This window comes from Panthera tigris, chromosome A2 (assembly GCF_018350195.1).
Source record: "Panthera tigris isolate Pti1 chromosome A2, P.tigris_Pti1_mat1.1, whole genome shotgun sequence".
Taxonomy (NCBI): domain Eukaryota; kingdom Metazoa; phylum Chordata; class Mammalia; order Carnivora; family Felidae; genus Panthera; species Panthera tigris.
The window spans coordinates 36,834,285-36,858,381 of record NC_056661.1 but is presented as its reverse complement, the minus strand read 5'-3'; the positions used below and the strand labels follow the sequence as shown (position 1 = coordinate 36,858,381).

General features: G+C 45.7%; 1 pseudogene; it reads right to left on the bottom strand.

The window, feature by feature from the left end:
- Nucleotides 1–143: 143 nt before the first annotated feature.
- On the bottom strand, nt 144–23,919 carry LOC122236252 (annotated as a pseudogene).
- Nucleotides 23,920–24,097: the final 178 nt, after the last annotated feature.

Below are 24,097 nucleotides of genomic sequence, written 5' to 3'. Positions count from 1 at the left end.
TCAGGTCATTATCTCGAGGTCCATGAGTTGGAGCCCCATGTTGGGCTCTGTGCTGACAGCTCAGAGCCTGGAGCCTGCTTAAGATTCTGTGTCTCCCTCTCTCTTTCTCTGCCCCTCCCCACTCGCACTCTACCTCTCTCTCCCAAAAATAAACAAACATTAAAAGATAACAATAAAAATAAAGTTCAAATCTTCTTTTCCTTGTATCCTTATTGTTCTCCTCATGGTTACAACAAGTGGGTCTCTAAAATGGGATGGTCATACTTGTCGATGTGATTCGTCCTCCACCAAACTGCTTCCTGAGGTTTGTAATCATTTCCAGCACCTCCAGAAACATGTTCGGGAACCACATTTCCACATAGTCTGGCCAGCATCAGGGATCAGGAAATCTTTAGTGACTTGTTTAGATTCATATTTTTAACTTAGCATCTGGAAAATGTCACATTTCTTTTGAAGTCTCTATACGAATACATGTCTCCTGAATGTTTGTGTATATTTGTGTGCTACTTGGCTCTAAACGTCGTACAACGTTTCAAAGTAATACAATGGGCTTCGTGTGAGCTGCTGGTAGAAGCTGAACTCCCTTGTAGTTCAGTAGCTAGGTAGCTCTTCTGCAGCTAATTTTACTTTCTCTTCTGCAGCTGACAGCTGCTTCTCCCCTTCCACCTGCTCCCATTCTTTCAGTCCCAGCTTCCTAGAGGGGAAAGAAACATACATTACCTGGTAGCCCATGTGAAATTCGGCCTTTCTTCCCTCCCTGAAATCTGAAGGCAGGCCTCAAATGTGCCCTCTCCCCTTCCCCATAAACACACAGATCCACAAACACAATCAGGGGAAATCATTGATGCCCCCCATTAAGGGACTAAACAAAGTCAAACTCTAGTGTGCTGGCCAAGTCTTTGGCAACTCTGAGCTTCTCTTCACAGCTCTCTATTCCCACTCATCAACACATCACATAAATATAAAAAGCCCACACGAGATGCACTCAGGCTCTTGTGATTGGGACTGCACAAGTGTATTTCTTTTCAATGTACAAAACCAAGCCTGACCTACTCATCACAACTAAACACATAAGGATGATGCAGGGGTTCCTGACTTGTCTGATTTCTCCCAAGAGCCCTAAACTCTCAATCAAGGCTCGGGCCATGACATTGCCATAGAGACATCTTTCTTGGACATGGTGTCATTAACACTGTACAATGACCTACTGGACATCTCTACACTTCACGAGGGAACTCCTGCTATCTGCCTCAAAGACACCAGTTGAGAAGAATGCAAAATACACTGACAAAAAGAAAATGATGTGAATTGCCCACGTTCAGAATACTGTCTCCTGGAAAAGGAATGCGGGGAAGGGAAGGCAAGGCAAGGCAAGGCAAGGGAAAAGAGAGAAAGGAAGGAAAACTGAGTTCACAGGACTCAGTAATGCTGGCACCCCTGATCTCCTACCAGACATAAACTCCCATCTCATCTGCAGCAAGATACCATCCTAGTACACCTGAATTCTCCTCCCAATATTTCCTACCCAATGTCTAGAGTTTAATAAAAAATATATATACACATGGCACTCATGTCGCTACAATGGGACTGAAATGTAAAGGACAATGAAAATGAACCCTGGGGTTTCCACAAAGTGCAGGAAGGTGCAGATCACAGAAATCAAGGCAGAAGGGAGAAACACAATTCTTTACTGATTACCATGGTAAAAGTATGGTTGGTGTTAAATGTGCTCAAAGAAAGAAAATGATCCCCACTGACACATCTGTTCTTACAATGGTGTTTGTAACAACTAACTCCTAAAAGTCTTACTCTTCTGTGAGCTTCTTTGTCCCCACATTCCATCATGAACGTCTACATTCTTCTTCAGCGTGTCCCATTTGGCGTCCTTTGCCCCTTTCACACACCTAAGTGCATCACAGCTGTCCCCCAGTTCCCTTTTGCTGCCTATCCAGCATAAAACAGTGTACTTGGGTGTGTGCACCTGTTACCATGAGTGTGGCCATGAGGGGGGAGAGGAGAAAGGACAGGATTCCCAAGGCAGGAAGCCACTTTTTGCTTTCCCAAACCAAACTCATTCTACCAAGTGCGGTTTTCTTCCCTCCAAGCAACACCTCTTCCACGTTATGTTTACGAGATGTCAAGACTCCCTGCACCGAATCCTTGACGCGTGCACTCATATCTCCTGACTTGAAGACAGATTTGAGAAAGGTGTGGAATGACTATAGAAGAACACGAATGTACTTACCACTACTAAAATGTACACTTAAATGTTTATGATGGGAAACTTTCTAATGCAAGTATTTTACCACAGTTACAGAAGAAAAACTTAAAAAGGAAGTAATGATGCTCATTTCTGATTTATATAACATTTGATAGTAAATTTTTTTACCTGATTCTTGTGGATCTTAAGCTGAGCATTTTTTTTCTGCACAGGCTGTTTCTTCAGACTTCGATTTCACTTCCTGTTCTTCAGACTTCAATTTCACTTCGCTGGTATGAACTTCATTAAGGGAGAGGTGAACCTGAGCAAAACATCCTCTCTAGTGAGTTCTTCCCAAGAAGAAGATCACTCAGTAGATAACATATAAATCAAATATTCTAAGACATGAAAGATTGGTTTTTCTTCAAAGCTAAAGTGTACAATGGAAATCCTGCAGGAAATAGAGGGAATTTACTTCTGAAACTTCTGAAGTGTTTACTAAAATAGCACCTTTCAAGTTCTTTGTAGATTTTTCCTTTCCCCAATTTGCAAGTAGGATAGAAACAAAATGTGTACTACACTTTCCAAACAAACACAGGATAATGTGTCACAAAGAAGCATTGTCAATAGAATGTGCTCTGTCAATCCCTGTATCATTAAAAACAGTTAATCCAGTTGGGGCCAAAGAGAAAAGCCAGACACATAAAGAAACGAAGGATGAAGAGAACAGTAGAAGGTGTAAATGTTTCAGAGCAACTATCTTGGTTTCCAGACAATGGAACTGTGACTGGATGACGATGAGAAATCGAAGAAAGTGTAAAATCTTTCAAGCCAAACAGCTCCAATGAATGACTTTTCTTTATGGAAGAAAAATATTGTCACCAGATTCTGTTTCAAAATTCTCTGCTCTGCATTAGGAGGAACAGAACTGTTCAACATGGCAAGAAACCTCTAGTGCTCTCTCCCGGCAGCACTGAATGATACAAAAATTAAGCCAGGCTTATGAAAACAAATTCTGCCTAACTCCTAAATAAAAGAAGTACTGTGGTGTTATTGCTTGAAACAGCAGTGAACAGCATGGAAGGTTGAGGGGCTAAATTCACCCAATGACCAAAAGGGTGCAAACATCAAATTATGGTAACTCAGGAAGCCCCGATTCTTGGCATTCTGATTTCTCTCAGATTGCAACGAAGCATGCACACTTGGAATGATGTTATTAAAAAATTCATTAGTGCGCTCAAGTGTCTCACTGTTATTCTTCAACAAAACACATAGTCATCAGGAATACTTACTCATTACTTTTATTTCCATTTTTAAAGGACAAAGAAGGGACTTTAATACGTTTTTTTAATTTATTTTTTGAGAGACAGAGCAAGTGAGCAGGGGAAGGGCAGAGAGAGGCAGAGGGAGAGAATCCCAAGCAGGCTCCCCAAAGTCAGCAAGAAGCCCGATGCAGGGCTGAAACTCACAAACCATGAGACCATGACCTGAGCTGAAACCAAGAGTTGGATGTTTAACCAACTGAGCCACCCAGGCACCCAGGACAAAGAAGGGATTTTTATCTTACATCTATGTGCTTCGTAAGAAGGAAGCTTATTTTGCCACATTTCTTTGCTCTGTTGATCTACACAAATATGTAATAAAGGATTCAGAATTCAAAAATATTAATTACACTGACAAAAATATTAATTACACTATCTCTGGTGGGTAAGTCACTATAGAAATAAAGAATGTAGTATTTTACATATGTGATGATTGCTTTGAATTGAGCCTGGTATAGAATGGAATGAAATGGGACACCAGGATGAAAGAGGAGATGCCAAAATCAGTGAACCAGAAGTGAACACAATTCCAGGTGAAATCATGAAAATGAAAAGAAAATGGTGGGGGGGATGGTTATACCTTCTGTTCACAAAGGGATATTTTTTCTGCACATTTTGCATTTTCCTTCATGTAGTATTTAATCTTTTCAGAAAATTGAGCTTAAATTAACCACAAAAAAACAAAACAAAACAAAACAAAACAACAGCAATCTCTTAAGGTTAGTACCAAAACCAGTAAAATCACATTACCCATTGTGTCAATAGCAAAGGCACATGATCTGGCACTGTGGTCACATATAACATTTGGCATTACTGTGGTCCCTGAAGAAAGCAAGTTTTAGTTAATGGCATTTTATTTTTCTTTGTCTCATTCTCTCCTTCTTCCTCTCTCTCTCTCCCTCTCTCTCTCTCCTCTTTCTTTTTTCTTTTAGAGAGAGAGAACACATGAGTGGGTGAAGGGTAGGGAGAGAGAGAGAATCTTAAGCATATTCCAGGATCAGTGTGGAGTCTGAGGCAGGACTCAATCCCATGACCCTGCGATCATTTCCTGAGCCAAAATCAAAAGTCAGATACACAACCAACTGAGCCACCCAGGTGTCCCCTAATATCCCATCATTAAGCATCATTATTCTTAGAATATATGAACAGTTCAAACTGCTCTGACCTCACCAGAGGAAAAATGGAGAAAAACCAAGTATCCTACATACTTGTATTCTGTCCTTCATGATCAAATAAACACATCAGTGCAATTACTTTAAAAACAAAAGTCAAAAAGAAAAAATAATCCACCTAATTTATTCAAGGTTTTCCCCCATTTTCAATCACACTTTAAAAATAATGAAAGAGGCACCTGGGTGACTCAGTCAGTTGAGATCCAACTCAGTCAGTTGAGATCCATCATCTTACCACTCACGAGTTCAAGCCCCATATCAGGCTCACTGCTGTCAACACAGAGCCTGCTTCGGATCTTCTGTCCTCCTCTCCCTCTGCCCACTCCTCACTTGCACTCTCACTCTCTCTCAAAAATAAATAAATCCTTTAAATAGATAGATAACAATAACAATAACAACAATAACAAGAGAGGCGGGCGCCTGGGTGCCTAATCAGTTGATTTTGGCTCAGGTCATGATCTCACGGTTGGTGAGATTGAGCCCCATGTGAGGCTCTGTACTGAAAGCATGGAGGCTGCTTGGGATTCTCTCTCTCTCCCTCTCTCTCTCTGCCCCTCCACCACTCGTGCACACACTCTCTCAAAATAAGTAAATAAACATTTAAACAAATACTGAGAGAGAAATTATTCTAAATGTCATTTGTTTGGCACTCAGAGGCCTCCAATGTCTTTCTGCTGCTCCACAGGGTCCCGTCCATGAGAACCAGAGTGGGATGCTCACTCAGGTGTATATGGCCGTGGAATCAAACACAGTTGGGTAAAATCTCAGCTTTACTACTTAGTAGCTAGAACCCTAGATAACTCCCCAAATCACAAGATGGTGAAAGCCCAAGATGCAAACGTTACCACCTGCATCACTGGTAAACACCATGTAGGAAATACTCAACTTACACATGGATAGCACAAGGACAGCACCTAGAACAGGGCTCAGTACTCCAGAATCTTCTGACAGGCATTGAATTCTATCGTTCAGTCCCAAACTGCAAGCTTACCTTCTATTTGTACAATGTTAGAGCTCTGCTGCCCTGAGGTCACCCTTCTCTATACCAGCAGTGCTGTATTCCCCATAGCAACACCAGCATTTGAGGACCCACTACGTGCCGGGTCACTTAACCAGCACAGTCCGTGAAGCCCATACATAATCTATTGGCCCCATTTGGCATCTTGTTCACTTACCCTCACTCTCCACTGGCATTAGAGGCTCTCTCCACCCAGGACTCATAACACATGTTTTAAACCTCTCTAGTGACACACACGTGGCCTGGCAATATCTGACCTCTTCTCTAAGCCTTGAGCTTCTTGACAGGCTCAGAGAGTGCCTTGATCTGTACACTTCCCCCAGTAGGTAGGTCATACCAGAATACTCCTGCCACTGGATTCTTAAACACTTCTGACCAGAGTTAAACTCATCTGCTTCTCTCTAATTGTCTGATTTTTTCCTCTACTTGGTCACCTGTCTCAGTTGGTGGCAACTCAGTCTGTGTTGTCACTTAGGATGCAAACAAGGAGGCTAAGGGGCTAACTAGTTAAGGGGCTAACTAGACCTGATAAGTCAATGTCTTTACTTCTAGAGGAATTAGAAACCACAGTGAACAGCTGTATTAAGAAAAGATTACAGGGCACCTGGGTGGCTCAGTCGGTTGAGCATCCAACCCTTGATTTTGGCTCAGGTCATGATCTCATGGTTTGTGAGACTGAGCCCCACGTCAGGGTTTTGAATCTTTTAAGAGATTTAAAAAGAATAGATTATAAGGAAAATAGAAGCCTGAAATCTTACCTTCATATACTCCACTCTTTTTCTAGAAGAGGGATAAGTAAAATTAAATTTGATGTAGAAACAATATTTTTTTTATAAAAGTATATTTCATGACAAAAAAGTCAAAATCATCATCCAATGTGGTATTATAATAAAGGTGTGGTTCAGCAAAATAAATTATTTTTTTAAGTGTTGCAATTCTAGTATAGTTAGTATACAGTGTTACATTTGATTTGGATGTACATATTGGGATTCAACAATGCTGTCCATTACTCAGGGCTCATCATGGTAAGTGTACTCTTTAATCCCCATCACCTATTTCTCCCATCCCCCCCACCCACCTCCCCTGGTAACCCATCACTTTGTTCTCTAAAGTTAGGAATCTGTTTCCTTGGTTCGTCTCTCTCTTCCCCCCCCTCCCCCCGCTTTGCTCATTTGTTCTGTTTCCTAAATTCCACACGAGTGAAATCATATGGTATTTATCTTTCACTTAGCAGTATATCCTCTATATCAATCCATGTTGTTGCACATGGCAAGAGGTCATTCCTTTTTATGGCTGAGTAATATTCTAGGGTGTGTGTGTGTGTGTGTGTGTGTGTGTGTGTGTGCATGCGCACACGTGTGCCTGTTAACGTATATATCACCTCTTCTTCATCCATTTATCTTTGGATGGACACTTGGGCTGCTACCACAATTTGGCTATTGTAAATAATGCTGCAGTAAACATAGGGGTGTGTCATAGACTCTAAGTCTAAAATTCTCTTTTGGCCAGCAAAAGAGCAGACGCAGGATTCAAACGAGAGATGGCTAATGTCCAGGAAAAAGACAAGAGCCCTGAATAAGCGTCCTTGCCCCGTATTTATTCAGATCAGAAGCCTTGCAAACGTGATGGGGGTGTACAAAGAGACAAAGAAACTAGGAACATTAACTTGTGGATGTGAGGGGGGAAAGGGGATTTTGAAGATATACAGTGTTTGGGGTTTGGGTCAATATAAAACAAAATCCAGGCGCCCGGCAGTTGGGTAAATGGTTGTTAACAGCAGACAGGAGGCGCCATGCCTGTTTATCTTTGCCAGCCTAGGGGATAAGACAGATAGGGGGAATAACCTCAAGGCTGATAAGCCACCTTTTCTTTTGTTAACCATCTCGCTCTGGGCTGCTTTGCGTGAGGTGCAGTGGTCCAAAGTCCAATTCACCAATTTACCTAACCTGGCCCTATTCTCCTATAAAAGCAGCTTTCTGCTATAGAACTAAATTTGGGGTGCTTTCACCCTGAATATCTAATCTTGTTATTCCTGTGTATTGGGCACCTTTGTGCCATTTCTATTTCAGGACTTTGCCTCTCTCTCTCTCTATTCTGGGGGGTTCAGCACCCCTCCCTATTGTGGGGTGCCCTTGCACCTCCCTATTCCTGGCACCATTGCGCCTCCCTATTCTCAGGATGTCTTTGCACCCCCCTATTCTTGGAGTGCCAATCTGGTTTACCCAAATTCGGGTGTGAGCATTATATTGACTGTATTTCTTTGTGCCTTGTTAACCCATTGGTGTAAGCCCAGGGGATTCCTAAACTTATCCACCACAGGGATGCATATATCCTTTAGAAGTAGTGGGTTTTTTTTTTCTTTTGTATTCTTTGGGTAGATACCCAGTAGTGCAATTGCTGCATCACAAATTAGTTCTATTTTCAATTATCTGAGGAAATTCCATACTGTTTTCCAAAATGGCAATAGCAATTTGCATTCCCAGCAAAAGTGCATGAGGGTTCCATTTTCTCCACATCCTCACCAACACTAGTTTTTTTTTCCCTGTCTTATTGATTATAGCCGTTCTGACAGGTGTAAAGTGATATCACATGGTAGTTTTGGTTTGCAATTCCCTGACCATGAATGATGTTGAACATCTTTTCATGTGTCTGTTGGCCATCTGAATGTCTTCTTCATGGCAATGTCTGTTTGTGACTTTGGCCCATTTGTAAATTGTATTATTTGTTTTCTGGCTGTTGAGTTGTATAGTTTATTCAGGTATTTTGGATACTAACACTTTACGAGCCAGGTCATTTGCAAATATCATCTCCCATTTAGTAAGTTGCTTTCCAGTTTTGTTGACTGTTTCCATCACTGAACAGGAGCGATCTATTTTGATGTAGCCCCAATAGTTTAATTTTGTTTTTATTTCCTCTGTGTCAGGAAACACCCTAGAAAAACGTAGCCATGGCCTAGCATACTAAAAACTTAGAGGTAGAATAAGCTATAGAAAACATTTCCTTTCTACTTGCTGATATTTCAACAACAATTTCTAAGGAAGAGAATTAGGGTAGATATCTTATTTTTTACCAAAAGCTCTGTTCCATTCTATTAAACAGACACCAAACCACTAATCTTCAATAATGGAAATGGCAGACTTATTTTAAATTAATAACCAATGCACCATTTACTTGCAATTCTTTTTTGTCAAGTCCAACAGCCATCATAAAGTCCACAACCACAAATTATTTGGGAGTTTCAGACAAAATAAAAGTAAAGGTAAAATCTTTAGACTAAAAGATGCCTCTGACTCACCAGAAACACCAGAGAAATGTCTCCTGCAGTTGGCGATTTCCTGAACTGACAAACAATTCTATCAAATCAGGTCCTATGATTTTTCCCACTTCACCACCAACAAAGATTTTCAAATCAGAAAGGAAGTGGGAGATGGCTAGAGAAAACAAACAAGCAACAACAGAAATGACAACAAACGTTTCCACAAAGTGCAAAAAGTGCTTCCTTGACCAGAGTCATTCCCTGAAGACATTATAAAAGTGTAGCCGGTACTTGAGACGTCACAGAGAGATCTGAACAAAGTAAACGAAATCATAGGAAACAGGTTCTCAGACCACAAATGACTCAAACTAGACATCAAGAACAAAAAGTTCTCAGTTGAAGAATGACGAAAAAAATGAGATTAAACAACAACCTTCTCAAGAAGACATGGATTAGAGGGGAGTCAGGTGGGGGGATGGGTGAAAGAGGTGAAGTAGATCAAGAGTGTATCTGTGATGAGCACTGAGAAATGCATGAAATCACTGAATCATATGGAACATCTGAAACTGATATTACACTGTATGTTAATTACAGTTGAATTTAAAAAAAAAGTCCATATAGGGCAAAGAAGTCATTTCTACAGAAATTTTAACGTATTTTGATCTAAATGATAATGAAAATTGAATATATTAGAGGGATATCTGTAATACTGAGTGCATATAAAAGGTCCAGTGACTTTAAAATTTTCTGCTTACTCATGATTACAAGTCTATCTATAAGTATACTTCAGTATACTCACAACAAAAACAGTTCTCCAGGGGTAAATTAGACAAGCACAAGTTCCCACGGAGGCAGTAATAATGTTATGTTTCCAAAGAATTTCAAACACATCAGAGCCAAGAGGGAAATGGTCAGGCAAAATATGGACAGGCTGAAATAATATCAGAGATGATGAGGAGTCTTAAAGATGTTTACAATCTATCTGTCACAAAGAATCATCTTTATAAACCCTTTACCAGCCTCCAGGAGGTTATAAGCACACCTCACAAATGTCTCCTCATACAGGATCAAGAGGACAGATGGCTTACAAAGGAGCAGGAACAAACTTGTGGGGGTGATGACTGTGTTTGCTATCTTGTGGTCATGGTTCCATTGCTGCTTACATATGTCAAATATCAATGAACTGTATTCTTTAAAAAGGTGTTGTTACCCTATACAAATTACACGACCCGGAAGCTGTAGGAAAGATGTAAAAGACAACACTGAGAAATTTCATTTTGCTGACAAACATATTACAACTGTGTTTTAATAGTAAGAATTTGTAAGCCAATGTAAAATAGAAAAATTAAGAAAATGCAAATTTATAGTAGATAAGAAGTCAATGACTTCTAGTGTACATTCACGAAGTACCTGGATAAAATCCTTTGGAATATCTCCAAACTGTGCCCCAAATTCATGGAAGAATGGAAGGAAATAAAAACACAAAATGTACTAGAGATACAAATGAGATTGTTCTAGAGAAAGATGTTTACAGATATGGATATATCTGAGAGAGACGGGCAACTGCTATTATAATAATATGGGATTATTTTTCCAAGAAAATAAATTGCACATTATGGTTCACTTTTTGATATTTTCTTTCAATGTTCACTTTGATTCTGAATCACAGCTCAAAATGTCAGATTTCTGAGGTACATAAAGATTTGCATAATCAGGTGATCATGTATATTTTGATAATATCTGTGGGATTTTAAGTTACCTGAACACGCATCTTCAAATAGCCCAATGAAAGGAATTCATGTTTCTATTTCATGGTATTGTGCCAAAAACAATCAGTAGCAACTCTGGAAATGGATCTCTCAAATAATACAAAATTCCTGGGTATGGTAAACCAAAACAGTGGTACACATCTCATTCTACAAAAACTGGACTTAGAAGCATTTTAGGAGCAAAACACTCGCAATGCAATTCATACTAATTCACATACCAAGCTTAATTTTGTGCAAAGAAATCTGTCTAGAAAGTAGCCTCTGAAATCTATAACATTTTCATCTTCAGCTCTCAGAGATGAGATCACAAAAATGTGTAATGGTGGGAAATACACACTCACCGTCTTTGACTAGCCACTGTCTGAAAGAAAGCAGTAGCTGTCAGCACAATGGTTGGTCATGGGGCTCAAATGCACCAAAGACAGAGGCCATCTTGTCACGAAGGTAAAACATCTTCGGCTGTGGGCACTCTTGGTGCCTCTGGCAGCTGTCTGGCAGCTGATATCAGTAGGTGACGCTGAACTAGATTAGATCCAATGAGGCCAGTAACACTAGGTTCTCACAGTCAACGGCCATGAGTAGGTGGAGGTGGGAAATGCAAGACAAGTTAGTTGGTGGAAGAATTCAGAGATGAGGTAGGGAGAGAGAGCCGAGCCAATCTGTGAGAGGCAGCCTAGGTACCAGGGGAAATTTCTCATAAAGATGATCAAGAATTTTCCTCCTTCATAGTCTCAAAAGAAACAGAATCGATTCTATTTAGATGGGAGGCATTCGTGTGGAATGATTCTGCCTCAATGCAAGGGTTATTCCTGACTACTGGGACTTTCCAGATCCCGCTCTAAGGATCTGGTACGTGCCAATCTAAAGAAATCTACTTATCTCTATGGTGTTCTCTGTCTGTCTGTCTGTCTGCCTCTCTCACTCTCCTAGGGGTACAAGTTTTGCTTTTCAACGATAGAGTGAAATACTCACACTGGGAACCAGGTGTTTCATTATATTTGGACAATCCTAAGGACATTCAGAACGCTCCTTGCTTTGAGTAAATCAACACTCCGCACATACTTAGCTAAAATAAGGACAACAATTCATTCACTTCCGGATCGTGTTGCTCCTTGTGATTTTCCTATCATAAATGTCCAAGCAAGATGCAGCCACTTAGTTTCTGCTGGGCTTATGAGGCTCCCATCAACACAGTTGGACACAGAGTCCCGGGGGACAGCCTCCAAGACCCGAGGCAAAGGGCTGACTCAGAAGTTGCTAGAAGTCAACAAACCAGGAAGCACAGAGCCCAAAGACATTTCACTTTTTAACACTCTGTACCAACACCAATGCTCCAGTTACCTCTGTTCCCAGGGCTACCAAACTTCACAAATACGAACAATGTGCTGATAGGAAAACAAACTACATATAAGATGGACCCTAAGCTTACAAAGCTTGAAGCAGGATCTTAACAGGGCTTCCAGGAGCCGGTCTAATATCCATAGTTCCTATTAAATAAGATTTCTTGACATTTTTAAAAACAACTTTAATGAAATAATTCACACATCATAGAAACACCTATTTAAGTCAATCAGCTCAATAGCTTTTAGTATCTTCACAAATCCTTCCTTCTTGGCACTATAAACCTACTATGATCGGGTTTACATCCTGTCACCACTGCTCTTTTTGGACCAAGCAGCACAGACAGGACCCAGAACTTGATGCGGACAGCTGTGGCCACAACCACTTCAGGCTGGTGGAGAAACCTGCCCTGTGGTCCTCAGTCTTCAGGAAGAAATGAAGTTCTTCTGAAGTTCCCGTCAAAAGCCCCATAGAGAAGCTGTTGTTTAACCACAGTGTGAAAGAACCCGATAGGAAGGAAGAATCCACCGATGTCCCATGTTTACTCACATTTGTGTTTGGGTAACCAGGACACCCAAGCACAAGGAGCCAGAAAAACAGCCTCTGCATCTTCCTGTCCTGGTCCTTTAAGGGGACTCCAGGGTTCCAGGCGGGAGGTGGAGACGGAGGATGGGGTGTAGGTGTGCAAGGGAGGAGTGGGGAGGGGTGGGAAAGGGGGGAGGGGTGGTAATTGGGGATGGGGGAAGAGTATAAAAAGGGGGTGGGTTAGGGAAGGGGTGTGTCAGGAGAAGAAGGGGGTCAGGGACAGGACCAGGATCAGATCAAGTACAAGAGGGGTGGGGGGAGGCTTCAGACAGGTTAGTAGGTCAGCAGGTCAGTAAATCACTAGGTAAGCAGGACATAAACAGCAGGTTAAGTGGACTCTCAGGAGCAGGTGGAGCAGAGGAAGATCCTTCTTCTTCCAAGCCCTCACCTGTCTGGGTGTTGCCTTAGCAACCCAGAGCCTTGATACTCTCTCTCGACCAATCAGCTGCCCTCACCCCTGGTAGAGCAATACGGACACCCCATGTGACCTCATTTTTAAAAAGCCGCTTCCCGCCTGGTGCACCACCACGTGCCATCCCAACAACAGGTCCTCTCTGGAAACTTGGCCGACCTTCTGGTTTTTGGGCCCTCCCAACCCAGCTCCCTGTCACCTCTTCTGAGTGTTCTCTCCTTCCTTTCTGAACTCCCATCTCCCATGGGCAATAGCTGAACAACAGAGAAAGCAAAGGAGGACACAGCTGCAAGAACAATCAAATGCACACGCAGACAGTAAGGTTTAACCCTCTCTCAGTCAAAACAGATAGAACATCCATAAGGTAGACATCTTGATAGCAAACCATCTGAATCCCACAGCTAGATCCATATACGTGTCCACATGGACATAACACTGTAGAGGACACATTCACTTCAGGCACAGAGGATACGGTTACAAACATTCACCCTATTTATTACGGCCATAAGGGAAATTTCAGAGGAATGAAATGATTTCAGAGGAAGGAAATCACACAAAGCATGTTTCAGTGATAGAATGTGCTAGAAATCACTAATAAAGAGGAAACTAGAAATTCCCGTATGTTTAGAAATTGAGAAGCTCCTCTACAAGTAGAATAGGAGTCAAGAAATCCCAAAGCAAAAGAGCTATATTTGAACTGAATGATAGGAGCAAAATAAAATTGTAATCTAGAATGTCTCCTGGCCTAGAATATCCTGGAATGTTGGTGTGAGAAGACTGTCTGGTCCCCAAATCATCTCTAATTGACCTAGACATTTTAACACCACAAACAGTGGTAGATCTGTCACTTATCTGTGTGACCCTCCTACCTGTTGGCATGGGCTGTACATTATGAACCTTACGGGGGATGCAGGGGCGGGGGGTTGGATCCAGCTGACTCACAAGGGATCTCCTGCAATCTCCAGGAATGAGAGCATTTTAAGAGAAACAGTTCATCAGCTTCTCTCCTGGGGGACCCGGGACAACACCCAGATTGTTGGCAACACCAGGTGTGCTGGCCAGGGAAGGCCAAGCAGGTGGGCAGGGGCCAGGGACCCAGGTGACTAGGCAAACCTACTGTAATCATCTCTCCCGGGCTCTGTCCTGAGCTGAGCTTCCTAAATAGTTTCTCTGCATGATTGACTCAATGATTCCCCAACTGAAAATCATTGCTCTAAATCCCCTCACTTTTATTTTTACATAAATTTATTGTAAAAGGAACCACTCTGGCACTGCTAAAATAGCAAAGCAAGGGCTCCAGCCTAAATATAAAGAAACCATACAAAACAACCAAAACCAAAACAAAACAGGAGTGAAAAACCAAGAGCGTTACATTCCCTTTAGATCCTGCTGCCTGCCTCAAGAGCCCCAGGGTTGGGCTGTCCTGGTTATACAAGGAGAGGCCAGCAACAGAGGGGGTGGAGTCCGACTGGCCCAAAAGTGAATGGGAGAGAGGCCCTGACAATAAGGAGGCCTAGGGAATTCCAAGAAGGATGGCCAGGGTCACCCTGATTATAACTGGAGCAGGGACCTGGGAAAGAAGAGGCAGTGGACAGAGTCTGGGGGGCCTTGAACAAGTGAGATCATTCATGGAGGTGACGAAGTGTCCCCAAAGCCAATGTCAGCCTCCCATCTGGGGAGCCCTTCATGGCCCCTGGGGGCAGGGCCAGGAACCTAGAGTTTGAGATCCAGTGTGCTGCTTACCAGCTGTGTGACCCTGGACTGGTTTCCTTCAGTAAAATGGGAGTGTCCATGCCTGTGTCCAGAACTGTGCTGAGGACAAGAGGAAGTCACATGCTGAGCACTAGTGGGTATCAGCGCCATCACCTCCCTGGGGCATGTGTCTTCCCAGTCTGGTGCCTTAAAAGTTGCACAGCTGTTAAAGGCAACAAAGGTGAAAACCACAGTTCCCTCCAATTTCAGACCTGTGCCAAGCCTTTGCCTTTGCGGACATCACCTCTCGGGACCCAGTGGCAGTACCATCTGTAATCCCTTGCACGGATGAGGAATCAGGCTCGGAGCCCTCAAGGGGAAGGCTGGACCCAGGCTGAGAAAAGGCTCCCTGCTGACTTGGGTCTGGGAGGGGATGTTGGGAGAGTGGGAAGCTGGGGCGTGGAGACTCCAGAGAGAGCAGGGGCCACAAAGATGCTTGGCCCCATAGCCCGCTTTGTCCAGGTCAGCCTGTACAGAAGCTGAGGCCAAACCAGAGGACAAGGTCACAGCCCGGCTCCTGCACCTCAGGCTGCCGGTCATTCATCTCTGTGGTCATGATAATGCTGTCATATACTAGTCCTGATGATGCCATTAGTGCTATTATTGCGGTGGGAGAAGGCACAGCCCACTTTGACACACCCCAAGGATCCTGGAGAGACTTGCCTGTCTCCCTCACTTGACCTGGCCCCATGCAACACCCCCAATCTAAGTGCACCCTGTCTCTACCCTGTGCCCCTGTCCCTGTGGCCACCCTACCCTGGCCACTCTCTGGAATCCAGGCCTGGGCACAACCCTTGGTAAGGCACTGACATGGGGCACATGCCCAGCACAGGGTTGGAACCAGGAAAACGCCCCCTTCCATGACAACTTAGATGGGACAGGTCATACCAGGGTCTGTGCACCCCTTCTTCTTGTAGTGGCCTCCATTAGAGTGCCAGAGCTGTCCTGGAGTGAGTGAGTGAGTGAGTGAGTGAGTGTGTGTGTGTGTGTGTGTGTGTGTAATCTGCATCATGCACCTGTGAGTTGGAGTTCTGTGTCTGTGGGTATATTGACTGTGGACATGAATTTCCTGTTACTTGGTTGTTTTCATGTTTTCTGATGAGGTTTTGGGGTGACAGTGGGTTCATGGGGAAAGAATTCTTGAAGTCGTCTTTGGTGCAAAAAAGGTGGTGATTTCATTAAAGCATGGGGACAGGACCAGTGGCCCTAGCTGAAGAGCTGCCCAGGCACCATGAGGAGAGACTAGTTATATACTATGGAGCTGGGAGGAGGTCAAGTCCAGGGGAAGCTTCCAATGAGACTCATACGCTAAAGAAGACGCCCAAGAAAAAAAAGAAAAAAAAAAAAAAAGAATACTCCCAGGATACTGGCTGCCTAGCTATTGTCAAACTAGGGTTGTTTGCCCTCTAGCAAAGCATTAGCAGTAAGACAGAGGGAGAGATGTTTCATTCTGCTGGCCTCAAGCCAATGGGCTGCAGGTTATAAGGAAATGTAGTTCTACCTCCCATTTCTTTCTGCCTTAGTTTCCTACATCACTATGGAGGGATGCTGCTGGGGCTCTAGGAAACCAAGTCCATAGGTTTCTGGAGATTACGATGGCCTTTTTCTCATGATTTACTAAGATATTTGTAAATAGATGGAGACAAGCCCTGCAGGACTATGATCTCTATCAGTTAACCATTTGGGATTTTTTTTTTCCTTTTGCTTTGTTCTTGGGCAGCCAGGAGTGCCCAAGGGCTATCACACATAGCCCACCTGGGGGTGGGGGCTGGGGTATGAGGCCTGGCAGCTTGCTTTATGCTCCCTCATTATTTTCCTCTTGTGTTTATCTGTATGCATGTGTATCTGTATCTGTGTCTCTGAATGAGCATATATCTGCTGTGCAAATCTCTGTGTCTGTGACTGTATTACCCGTATCTCTCGGGTACATGTGTCCCTGTGGGAGTATCTGTGCGTATCTGTGTTTCATGTCTGTGAGTGTATTGGTTGTATGTGTGAATTTGCTGACACTTTGGGTGTTTCTGACCACAACTGTGTATGTGTGTTTTCTGTGTGCCCAGTGTGTGTAGGGTTTGCTTCATGGGAGTGTTGCACAGGTCCCTGAGGATTATCCTACCCGTTTTATGGAGCTAAAAAACTGTTCAAGGTCACCCGGCGCATCACTGCAGGAACTGAGGTACAAACCTGAGTGTCTATGAAATCAGAGTTCAGCCTCCTTCCCCACTCTGTGCTGTAAGCAGAGTCTGAAACTCAAGGAGGCTGCAGGAAAGGGAATGTTTGAGGTAAAGAAAGCCCCTCCAAACCTGATTTGCCTTTTTCACTTCTAAATAGGTTCTTCATCATGAGCTTCAGGGGGTCCCTGGACCCCTCGGGAGCTGAGTGGAAATTTTGTTTGTGCATTTTTCTCGAGCAAGAAGTCATAGCTTTCACCACTTTCTCTAAGGAATCCCCCCCAGATTCCATGTTATTCAGGCTTTCAAGAGGTTCACAAAGTAGGTTATCAGGACAGCTACCATGAACTTGGTCAGCGCTACTCTATGCAAATCCCCTGGGCTTCCCCGGAGTGCTGAAATTCCTGAAAACCCAGCCCAAAAGCCAAGGATGCTTTTCCCCAAGGCAGCCCTTCCCAGGACATGCAACTGAGATGAGAGTTCTTAAGAGGCCTCCTCCATATCCTGGAAAATCAGTCATCAAAGAAGAGTCCACTCACTCTACGCACCACATAAAAGGATTCGGCATAAGGACAGGAAATCTGAGAACTCCTGTGTATGGTCTTTAGTCGTTAAAGTGAGGAATCAACGCAATATGTGTATGGATGCTGGCACCCTCACTTGATATGCCCACGTCAGACAGTGAGAATTGGGAAGCTCAGACCAAGAACAGTGACTGGCAGCGGACCATCATTGGTGTATGTTGCCCATATTACAGCTATGTGCCCCCCAAGAGGAGATATGCAGATACATTATCTAGGGTTAGCGAGGCTAACCATCACTAAGCAGGCACAAGGCTTAAACCGCCCCTCCCCACCCCATAACATAACCGCAGGCTGAAGAAAATACTGAGAGAGGAAGCACAAGAAAACAATCGCATCGACTCTCCCCTTCTCTTCAACAGCTAGCTTGTCACAAGGTTACAAACAATGATGTTCTATTCAGATCAAAGCAAAGTCAGCCAAGAATAACCAAAACTCTCCTGTAAAATATTCAAAATATGGACTGTTTATTAATGGTAAGTTTCTTCCTCAACATACATCATGCTTTGATGTTAGCTAATGATTGCATGACGTCACTGCCCTTACAAACAAATTTTAAAATAATATTTACTGCACCTTCAGCTCAGTTTAAAATTTGTATTTAGGTATGCTTTATAATGTACTTAATAACTGTTCACTGGTACACGCACATACTTATTAGTACAACAAATGCATACGGATTAGGGTACATACGAAAAAACATCTGAAAATACGTGTCCATAAAGCTTCATAAATAAAAGACCATGGAAATCACCAACTATGTGCTGTAAACCAAAAAATTCCCAAGGATTTGCCATCTTTTTGTGGCACATAGTTTGGGTGCTTCTCAAACGATGTGCATTCATGCTACCTAGGGGCCTTGAGAAAATGCAGATTCTATTTCAGTAAGTCTGAGGCGGGGCATAAGATTCTTCTGCTCAAGCTCCCAGGTCATGAAAATGAGGCTGCTCCACAGGACACACTCTGAGTAGTAAGTTCCTAAAATAACTATAATGGTAACTATTAAGTGCCCACTTGACTGGGCCACAGGGTGCCCAAATATTTGGTCAAAGGTCATTCTGGATGCTTCTGAGAATGGGTGTTTGGATGAGATGAACACTGACATTCAACAGACTGAGTAGATGGCCTTCCATCACTCAGGTGGGCCTCGTCTAATCAGTTGAAGGCACGCACAGGCCAAAAGGCCCACCCTTTTGGGCCGACCAGCACTAAGGGAACTGGGTGGGGGTGGAGACGGAGGAGAACCTGAGAGCTTCCTAAAGAGGGAAGTCACCCCCTGGAGGCAACCAACAGCTTCCCTGGGAAAACGCACGTCCGGTGTTGTCGGTTCTACCAATTTCTCAAGAGAAGTCAGAAATTGGGATTTCTATGTGAAATCTCCTTGGTTCTAAGTTGGGTTTCAAACACAATACATAACAGACACTGAAGAAATTTTACAGCCCAGATGCAGTGAGCCTTGACTGGATCAGAGTTTGGAAGCCCAAGCTCCAAAGGACATTTCTGGCATGACCAGGAGAATGTTACCGTGATTGGCTATATGATGGTATTAGAGTTTTTGTCCTGCTTCTTGAGTACGATCCTGGGATTGTGTTGTGTGGGAGAATGTCCTTGTTCTTAGGCGATCCACGCTGAAGTATTTAGGGAAAAAGGGAGAGAGCAAATGAAAATACAGAGTGGGTGCTAAAGCGGATATGACAAGATACTCGTAACTGCGTGGCCTAGATTAGTAACTCTCAACTGGGGTGATTCTACTCCTGGATGACATGTGGCTATGACTGAGGACATTTTTTTTAACTGTCACAGCTGGGTGGTAAGGGGGGTGCTACTGGCACCTAGTGGGGGGAGTCAAAGCAGGCTGCCAGACACCCTACGATGCACAGAACAGCCCCCCACAACCGAGAATGAGCCGGCCCAATGGCAGTCGTACCGGGAGTGAAAAACCCTAAAGACATTTTTACCTTCTTTCAAGTTTTGTCTTTTGTATGTGTAAAATGTTTCACAGTAAAAAAAGAGAGAGAGAGAGAGAGAGAGAGAGACAAACTTAAAAATAAGAATACATAAATAGTGGTGCCTGGGTGGCTCAGTTGGTTGGGCCTCTGACTTCAGCCTAGGTCTTGATCTCTCCGTTCCTGGGTTCGAGCCCTGTGTTGGGCTCTGTGCTGACAGCTCAGAGCCTAGAGCCTGGTTCAGATTCTGTGTCTCCCTCTCTCTCTCTGCCCCTGCCCTGCTCATGCTCTGTCTCTCTCTCTCTCTCTCAAAAAGAAATAAACATTAAAAAATTTTTTTTAAAAAGAATACATAAATAGCAATACCTTGCAGACAAACAAAACATGTCTACGTGGTTGGGTAACCAGAGCCGGCCACTGTTTGCAGTCACTTGTTCCGATACATATGACAGGATGTAACGCTACTGTGGCTGGTGAATGAGGGTCTGTGAAGTTCTTCCTATTATCTTGGGCAAGACCCCCGCAGCTCCTGGAATTAGAGACTTTCTCCTGTTTTCAGGTCCCAGTCGGCCCAGAAGGGAGCAGCCAACATGCCCAGGATTCTGGGTCTGAAAAACAACATCACGGAGGCCTCTTCTAGGATGCCTCAAGTGCACAGGTCACGAGGAGCAGTCAGTGACGTGGGGCTGCTTTCCGATGAAATGAGAATGAACCCTTCATCTCAGGGACCCGCACAGCCCAAGACAAAATTAATTAAGAGGCTGTGGCTAAGATGGTAATTTCACCCGGAAGCTCTCAGGTAGCTGCTGTATGCCACCCAGGTACCCCCTGACCTGTGGCTGGGACTTGAAATGGTTAATTGCATACACAGGGCACCATGCATTTGGACGGTCCTGGGGGCAGCCCCCAGCACCACAAATACACAAATACTCAAAGCAGAAATACGTGCAGAAAACACACAAGCAAATGCAAATAAGAGAGTGGCATTGGATTTAATGCATCCATCTCCAAGAATGTAAAATAGTCCCAAACTCAAGAACAGTCTTCCTTAAACATGTAGGCCACTTTTGAGGAGCCATTCAGGGAGGCTGCTACATGTGGATTTCTGGGGCTCATCCCAGACCTTTACTGACCCGGAATGTTTCCCTTTCTGGACAGAACACAAGAATATGCATTCTAGGAAGCTGCCCACCCCCACCCAATGCTCACTCAAACTGAAAACACACTTGAAATCAGGGGGCTGGGGACTGCAGTTTTATAACTAACTGGGTGACCTTGGAGAAGCCACCCAACCTGAGCCATGATTTTGTCATCTATAAGCAGGAACTATTAGCACCTGTCTCCTAAGGTGGTCATGCACACTAAAGGAGTGTTTACACACACAGGCACCAGAGTGTATACACACACATACACACACGCACACACACACACCACTCTAGTGCAGTGCCTGGCAAATGTTCTTTCCTTTTCAGTAACAGTAACTGGCCACACACTGGAAAGCCTAGAGAGCTTTACAGAAGTACACAGACTCAGCAACCCTAGAAATTGTGATCTAAATTGCCTGGGGTGGGCCCCTAGCAAGAGGGTTGTTTTGTTTTGCTTTGTTTTTTAAAGCACTCCAGGTGGTCCTAAACAGCAGCTGGGGTTGTAAACCACACCTGGGAAACTGCCAATAAAAATCAACTATCCTTTCTCTTCAAGAGAATGTCCTTCCATGGCATTCTGGAATTCCCAAACTGTGTATCAGGAGAGTCTTGTGTCCAGGCTCTTTCAGAGGTGTGGATGCCCCGATATTCAACACCCAACCAGCGCTTTGGTGGTCCCTGAAGAAGTGGCTGCAACCAACTAAGCTGGGGGGATTCTTTCTCCAGACAGAGCTGCAAGGTGGCAAGACAGGAATAAGATTCCCTCCTGAGCCCTCAGGTCTTCAGTGGAGCTCTGTCTCAACAGGAATACCCAGATCACACAGAGCCTGAAGATCACACATCACCTTCCCCCTCTGCAGGCCAAAGGGAGCCGCCCACCCTTAGCTCAGCTCCCACGTTCCCACCTCCCCTTCTCCTGCCTTTCCTACCCTCCTTCACCCCCCACCCAAACACCCAGGAGGGCTCCTGGAAGCTCTGGTTTGCAAGGGAAAGGCTCAGTGGATACTTCATCAGAGGAATTAATACGAATCTGCAAGGCAGCCTACCTATCCCTGGGGGACTCTCTCCCTACCAAGGCCACACTCGTCGCCTGCCACAGTCCCGCCGCCCTAGTTTCCTTCACCTTAACACAGACCCCAGGGAAACTACAGGGACTGGCAGGGACTGCGGGGAAGTGAAACTCCCGCCTGTGGGGCTGGGGACAGGGCATCTTGGGGATGCAGGAGGTGGGCGGGGCCAGCGTGTTACTCTCTCAGTTGGTCAGAGTTTCCTGAATCCTCTCCAAGCTAACTTTTGTGCTTCAAGATCCCAACAACCACCCACACCTCCCTGCTGAACCAAACCAAGAGGAATTTTCTCACCTCTTGGCCCAAATCCCTCCCCTCTGGAGGGAAAAAAATCATCAGATACTCTGCGTATAAATAGAAAATAATTACTAGTGAGGTGGTAATGTTCCTTCGCCTATTTTGGGTGGGTCTCTTTGTTCAGGTTTTTTAGGCAGGCGCACCGAGTTCCTGTGTCCACACGAGCACACATGGGCCCCCGCCAGAGGTGTGGGGAGGGTGTGTGTCTGTGTGTAGAGGGGGGGAACACATGGCGACCCCGCTGCCCACAATGGGCAAGATCCAGCTAGCTAGCGCCCAGCCATCCAGCTGTTCCAAGACCGCCAGTCGCTCTCCAACCCCGCCCGCCCAGACCTCCTGCCAACCCTGACCTGCATCGCGTCTGGGGGCTGCTTCCCGGTGGCTGCGCCCTCTGCCTCCAAAGTTATGGGTTGTGCGAATCAATTTAGACACTTTTTTAAAAAGCAAAAGGAAAATCGCTCCATTAATCCCCAAAGTGCCTTCTCCCATCTGCTACAACTCGCTCCCGCTGGGACTTGCATAATGAATAAGGCAACCGGGAAGGCTGAGGAATCAGGGGGGCAGGAGGGGGCCTCCCGACATTGGAGTCCTCACCAACCCCTGCAAGGGGCGCAGCACAGGGAGGAGGCCCTGGAGCCCAGCAGGGAGAAGTGGCGACAGCGGAAAGCGGGCAGGGGTCCGGGTGGCGGGGAGACAACCAAGGTCCCAATTCCAGGAACCTGGCAGCTCAGGGAGAGAAACAGGCCGCTCCAGGCAAGGCTTTTCTTCTCGCCCTCCCCTCTCTCTCTCCACCTCCCTCGCTTCGTTTTCGCGAGCCTTACGAGTTGCAGGCGGCACACACTGCTTCCCTCCCTCACACCGGCCGCCCTTCCTTTTCGGGCCGCCTGCCCTGTTTACCTAGAAGCTGGCATCTGGAATTCGAGGGGTAGACCCCTCGCCAAAACCCAAGACTCCGGGGCCCTGAGCTCCCGGGCTGTTATGTGTCTCAGATCCGCTTGAATCCTAGGTGGGAAAGGGCAGCGAGAGGGTGAGGGGTGGTGCAGAGACCACCCCCTACATACACACGCGCTCAAGTCCACACCTGTGCGGAGCCCAGCGCCCCTTCTCCGCGCTTGGAGCCGAAATTGGCTGCCCTGGCGATCTCCGCCAGCGGAGATGGGGGTTGGGGGGTGGGGGGAGCGCCATTGCCCAAGGAAAGGTGGAGAGGGAAGAGGAGGGAGAGCGGCGCCTGGAGGGGAGGCGACGGAGTTGGGTGGAGGGGAGGCAGCCTACCTGGACTTGGCTTCCTCTGCCGCCGGTGCGCTTTCTCCAGCTCCAGCTTGGTGAAGATGCCTACAAGCATGACGACCAGCACCCCGCACATGATGTAAAGGATCAGGTTGGTCTTGTCCTTCGTGGGGTGGTGCTGGGGGCCGTCCTTGCGCGCGGGGGGCTTGCGGGTGTTGAGCCACAGCGGAATGTCAGAGTCCGTGCAGGTGCTCTGGTTCAGTCGCCGCTTCTTAAAATGTGCAGCAGAACCGCAAGTCACAAGTCCCTCAGCAGAAGATGAAGTCGCCCGAGGAACAATTGAACGGCTGGTCCCACTCGTCCCTGATATCGAAGTAGCCCCGGCAGAAGTTCGGCGTGGGCGCTCGGGTGGGGAACGCGTCCCAGACCCCCGCGCCCTCGCTGGCCTCTTCCGAGGCGGCCCCCAGAGCGGCTGCACGCCCTCCTCCCCGCGCCAGCACTACCACGCAGCCCAGCTGAGCCAGCTGCCCGTGCCCCGCTCGCTCCTGCGCCCGGCACACGCGGGCGCACAGCTCGGGGAGAAGCTGCCGAGGAGCAGCCGGAGGACGCTACGGATCCTGTCTCCCAGCCTGGGCTCGGCCGGCCGCCTCTCCAGGCGCGGCCGAAGCCGCCGAGGCTGTTGCCGGGGGCTGCGAGCCGCCGCCAGCCGCACAGGCAGGGAGAGGCTCGGGGCGCTCGGTGGTGGGCGGCCCCTGCGCTGGGCTCAGCCCGCGTTCGCCTCCCGGGCGCCGCGCGCAGCGCGCCTAAGGGGAGGGGCCAGGCGGGGAGGAGCGCGC